Source organism: Trichosurus vulpecula, chromosome 4 (assembly GCF_011100635.1).
Source record: "Trichosurus vulpecula isolate mTriVul1 chromosome 4, mTriVul1.pri, whole genome shotgun sequence".
Taxonomy (NCBI): Eukaryota; Metazoa; Chordata; class Mammalia; order Diprotodontia; family Phalangeridae; genus Trichosurus; species Trichosurus vulpecula.
The window spans coordinates 114,220,917-114,226,585 of record NC_050576.1 but is presented as its reverse complement, the minus strand read 5'-3'; the positions used below and the strand labels follow the sequence as shown (position 1 = coordinate 114,226,585).

Sequence of the window (5,669 nt, the reverse complement as noted above, 5' to 3'; positions counted from 1 at the left end):
CAGCTCTATTCCAAAGCCATTCCTGGCTCTCCCCCCCGGCCCCCCCCCCCCCCCCCCGCCGCCTTCCCACAAACACACTCACAGCACAGCTGGCTGGCCTCCTCTCTCTCCCTCAGTTCTAACTGTTCTTTCTGTTCCACTCCTCCCATCACATGTGACTTGGGCTTTCTGTGATGCAAGCAGGCCCCATGGGCCTATTAATGCGTGGGAAGATCTTGAAATTTACATTACATTACAGACCTGTAGTAGAGCCGGATACCTTGACCCCAACACAGTGATGTCATTTTGGTCCTCTTCCAGTATGAAGGACAGCAAACAAGTTAAAAATCACAACTTCTACAGGGAGCCTTTGCTACTTCTTAATCTTAATGCTTTCCCTCTGATATTATCTCCAATTTATTCCCTATATATCTTGTTTGTACAAAATTGTTTGATGTTTTCTCTCCCATTAGACTGTGAACTCCTGGAAAGAATTTTTTTTGACTTTGCTTTGTGTCTCTAACACTTAACACATTATAGGCACTTAATAAATGTTTCTTGACTAAATTCTTTGGCTATATTAATCAATGAAACTATGTGCGTTGTTTTTATTTCAGATGGTAACATTTTTCATATTGTTCATAAATTCTAATTGATATACTTTATTTGGGGCCTATGTATTTGCTATAGCCAATAAAACCTTAAAACTGAATTTATTGACCAGTTAACTTTCACTTGTGAACTTCGTTTGATACTCTGTGAAACTGAGGCAAAGGTGCTGATAGGAATTGTACTATTTGTACCCAGTGGCAGAATTGATAAAGGAGGTTATAGAATTTTAGTCAAATTAACCATAAGGAAAATGGGACTGCATGAAACATTATTTAACCATCTATTTGCTTTTAAGCAGTACTACATAGAAATTATTTCATACTGATAAAAATTATCCTATTTTCAAAGTCTTTCACGAAAAAAAAGATTTTGCAGCCTTGTTAATAACTATGTCGTGTCAGTTCACTTCCTGAAAATGCTTTTTTACCTCTGTCCTCCACTTACTACGTTATTGTTTGTGTTTCCCCCTTATTCGTTCTTCAGTGTGATTAGAGAGACATTTGACTTAAATAAAATTTACTTAAATCATGACAATAATCACTGGTTGTGAAGGCTCAATTTAGTTCTTTTGCCTTCCCCTCAAAATCCATTCATTTGATATAACCATAATGTTGAGAGCTAGTGTGTTAAAAAGTGTACATCATATGCTTTAAAATAATGAGTTATTTTGATTATTTTCTAATTAAATTTTCATCTACCTAATACCATTGGATGGTAATACCGTGATAATTTATGCCAAAGCTGAGAAGCAGACATTGGAAGATTTAATAGGTTGAACATAGGAGACAAGTAATATAAGGGAAAGTACATGGGCCTTGGTTCCAGAAGACATCAGTGGCCCTGGGTAAGTAACTTTATCTCTCAGCCTCAGTTCCCTCATCTATAAAATGGGGATAGTACTTGAATTTACTTCACAAGTTTGTTGTGAGGATGAAATGAGATAAAATGAAAAGTGCTTTGCAAACTGTAAAGCACGTTGTGTTACCTCTCATTATCATCATCATTATCCATGGGATAATGGGAAAAAAGTGGAAAATGGTAAAAGCAAATGCACATGTATTTTGTCTATTATTCTTCTGCAAATACATGTATTTTATGAAACAAGGTAGTGTATGTTGAACTTTTAGTTAAACTTTTTTTGAGGATATATGAATGTATTTTTAGCTTCAATTTGAGAGTATTTTGTTGAGAACTTTTATTAAAACTTTTATCAACTTTTATTAAAAAAATGAGAGAAACCTGTAACAAATGTTGATTATAACCAAATCAATTCTTAATTTAAAAGATGACTTTCACTCATAAAATACAAGTAGCTTGGAACTTCTGTTATAATACTATTCACTATAGAGTGAAATCCAAGAAAAAGACAATTCATTTTGGACAATACAATGGGTTTTAGTTTTAGATATAGCAAACATAACTCTATTTTACCTCTAGGCAGTCCCAAAGAAGATAAAAGGATTACAGTGGGGATTCAAAATCTTTCATATACATATATGAAATCATGTTGTTAGGTTAGAAAAAAGGATGATTAGTTAAGTCAGAATTTAAACTACATTTATGAACAGCCTTGTAGCTTAACTGTTTTACATTTGGAACTAATGTACTAATACTAAGGAACAGATCTAAGAATACTGAAATCTTAACCAATAACATATTCAATAGACAACGCTTTCCCACATTTGTGTTTATTAAAAATCGACATCATAAACAAAACCTGTACAAAAATATTCTGACTTTCCTGGAAACACATAACAGTATTCATGGAAGAAATTATTGTCTGGGACCCCCTCTTCCTCTGCCATGACCATGTCCTTGTCCTCTACCCCGACCTTGGCCTCTTCCTGCAATAGCTTCCCTTTTCTTAGATTTCACCTTTGGTTCAACATCCACAAGTAAAGTATCCAGAGGTAAGCTGCCTGGAAGGATGAAGTACCAAATGTTATTTTCTCTCATACTCAGTGTTTCCAATTGTATAGGCTCTCTGTTCTTCAGGGTCATTTTCACAGCTTTAAGATGTATATTCATACTGACATCCACATCTGTGATTGTTCCGTGTACTTTGTGTTCCATTCTTCAATTCAATGGTTACAGTTTCATGACTCAACTTCATCAAAAATCTCATGAGCTTCATCCTTCGCGGTGCCTGGGGTCCAGCCTTTTCGGTCCTGTGGGTCCCAAAATCCTGACCCCTAGGTCGCTAACACGGGCTGAGGGAATGAATGGCCGGAAGCACTTCCACCCTTAGTTAAACTCTTCATCATGACATGGAAGTGATTCTGAATTCTCGTCCCAATGCAGCACAGATTCTAGCAGGTTCTATGAAGTTGAAAGTACTGCTATCCAAGCACTAGAGTAGCTAAACCATGGATAGACAGACTTTGTTAGAAAATTGACCATTAAATGATGAATTTTTGACTATGGCAACTTATGAAACATATGAAAAAAATTTTAAATGACCCTCAGTCTTGTGTGACCATTTGTAATAATCGAGATTTGCTGGAAGCCAGTAAGTATGGAGTGGCGGAAAGCCAGGCAAAATGTGTTGACTCACAGAGGTTTTAGGCAGTTTATAAATACTATCTTACCTTTTGGTACTTTAAACATGAGATAGTTTTCCAGTGACTAACAAGTTGATATATGATGTATTTTTTTTAATTGAGGCCAGGAGAGTACTATAAAAATTCACAGAATTTTGGGATAGTAACATTTATTGACCAATTTACTTAGGATCATCAGAGATGAGAAAGCATCTTGGCAATAACAAAATGTTATTGTGAAGCATGACTAGTCTCTTCTTCTCTTTTTCCTATTCCAAAACACTGTTTATTATAATATCTTTAGGTGCTTTGATGAGATATTAATCTAGAATGACCCTGAAACTCTTACAAGTTCTTCTTGCTTCAAACCCAGTGCCATTCCACTAGCAAAGTTCCAGATGTGGGTCAAGCATTTAGGACACTTCTTCAGTATTTCAGTAGAGCTGTGATCTCATCAATGTTGGCACATTGCCTCCAATGCCATTCGTATATTAAAATACGTTCAGATTCTTGTCCACATCCTCCCGTAAATCCTCCATAGGAGATCAGCTCATTGTGCTGGTGTCCTTCCTCTAGGTCTTCTAACATTACATTGATACCAGTGTAGCATTCAAGCTGTCCATCTGTTGTTATCCATAGTTTTCTCTACATGACCAGCCTACCTCCAATGATCATAAATATTTTTATTTCACTTTTTCAATATAAGTTGTGATAACATTTAGCAATCTATTTATATCTACCAGAAATTTCTCTGTTGACATTTGGGTTACCTGTAATTTGATTCTTAGGCAATTCTGGCATTTCATTTTTCACAGCCACATAGCATCACTGGAAGAAAATTAGTCAAAGAAAGGTTTTGTTTCAGGGAGCAGCTCAGGATTGTTGGAATCATTGCATAATTTCCCACATGTAGAAGAGCCTGTTCTCTTCCTCCAATTCTGGGCCTGGCTCACTGTTTTTTTTTTTTTTTTTGCACTGTCTGTCCAAGATATAGGTACTAAGCAACAAGCTTAGCCTATCCATCTTAAACCACGAGGTGGTGTCACTAGCCACTAACCTATTCCCAGTTAACCATAAAGGATCTACTCTCTGGAAGTCTCGTATTTGCCCTGGTGGTTAAATATGCTTTACTCTTCTGAAGGGAATGTTATACTTTCTTTCAAGCAATAATCATTAAAACAATTTGATAATGGTAAAGAGAACAAAGCGGAAAAGATGATCAGATTAGGTGCAAAATAATAGGAAAAGCAATAGAAAGCTAGAACAGATTAGGTATATAACATATAGAAACAAACACATATAGTAGCATAGTGTTTTCATGGAGTGGGTGACCTATTGTTCAGTTCCATCTCTTGTTGTGTTACTGATCTCCTTTGTTAGTCTGAGCCATGTAGTTATTGTAGATTTATTCAATCAAAATAGCCCTCTCCCCCACTCCCTCAGGAAACCCACCTTTTCCTTCTATCTGCTATACTTTACTGAGGTCTTATTTTATGACCTTAACATAAGGGAATTGGCTCCATATGAACAAATCTTTGGATACTGTAATACACTGTTTTACTTTTAACATAGAATCAATAAGTGGAATAAATGATACACAACAGGACATTTACTCTCCTGTGATCTCATAGCTGCTTCTACAGAAATTCAGGCTACTCTCAAGCAGCATATAGAGATTACTGTATATGCTGAACCCAGGAGTTGACAGAAAGAAAAAAAACCAACTTTCAGTTTGTTGAGCATCCCAATAGCCACTCTTCCCTTGAGCAAGTAAAGAAGTAGGAAATATAGCACAGCTGTCAACTGATATTTAGCTCACAGCATCCAGAAATGTCAAGTATCAGATGAAGGACTCATGAACTCATTCCAAGTTTCAGCACCTCTTTACTTCGCGGGGCATAAACTCAGATATAGAAACTCCTAGAGGCAGTGTTTTTTATTTGTTGTCCTGTCACTGGCTGGGACCTCTGATTGATTTTCTTCATAGCTAGCTCATTACTCATGGAGCAGGGAGAATGAATTCCATTTCAAGCCCTACCAAGGAGAACCTGCTGCTGCCATTCTGCCCTTTCCTCTCTGAACTTGAGTTCAAGTTTTTGGTCTCCTAGGAGTATGCCACATCCCTCTCTATCCCTTCTATTCTTGGATTTTAGGCTTTGAGAGTAGGGCTACCATGAGGCACAGAACTGATAGAAGCAGAAAGAAGTGTTTAACCCCTAGTTACAGATCTAACTGCATATCGTCGTCTATATAACGGACATTCTTTACTGCCTTGTTTTTCTTGTATGGAGGTATTACTCCAGTGGGTGATACCAAATATAATAAGCAGAGAAAACTTTGGTTGGTGGTAGTATTCATTTGAAAATATTTTTGGTTTTGTAGAATTCATTTTTTTACAAGGAAGAAAGCATCTTTATTTGGAGCTGCTGCATTGAATTACCTTTTTAGTTTTACCATAAACCCAGAGAGAAACAGTGATCAAACCAGTTAATAATGGCCCAGTTAATAATTGTCTGAGGTCCGGATCATCCATGGAAT

The 5,669-nt window shown here is 36.6% G+C and overlaps 1 pseudogene; it reads right to left on the bottom strand.

The window, feature by feature from the left end:
- Positions 1 to 2,364: 2,364 nt before the first annotated feature.
- LOC118845639 lies at positions 2,365 to 2,725 on the bottom strand (annotated as a pseudogene).
- Between the last annotated feature and the right edge of the window lie 2,944 nt (positions 2,726 to 5,669).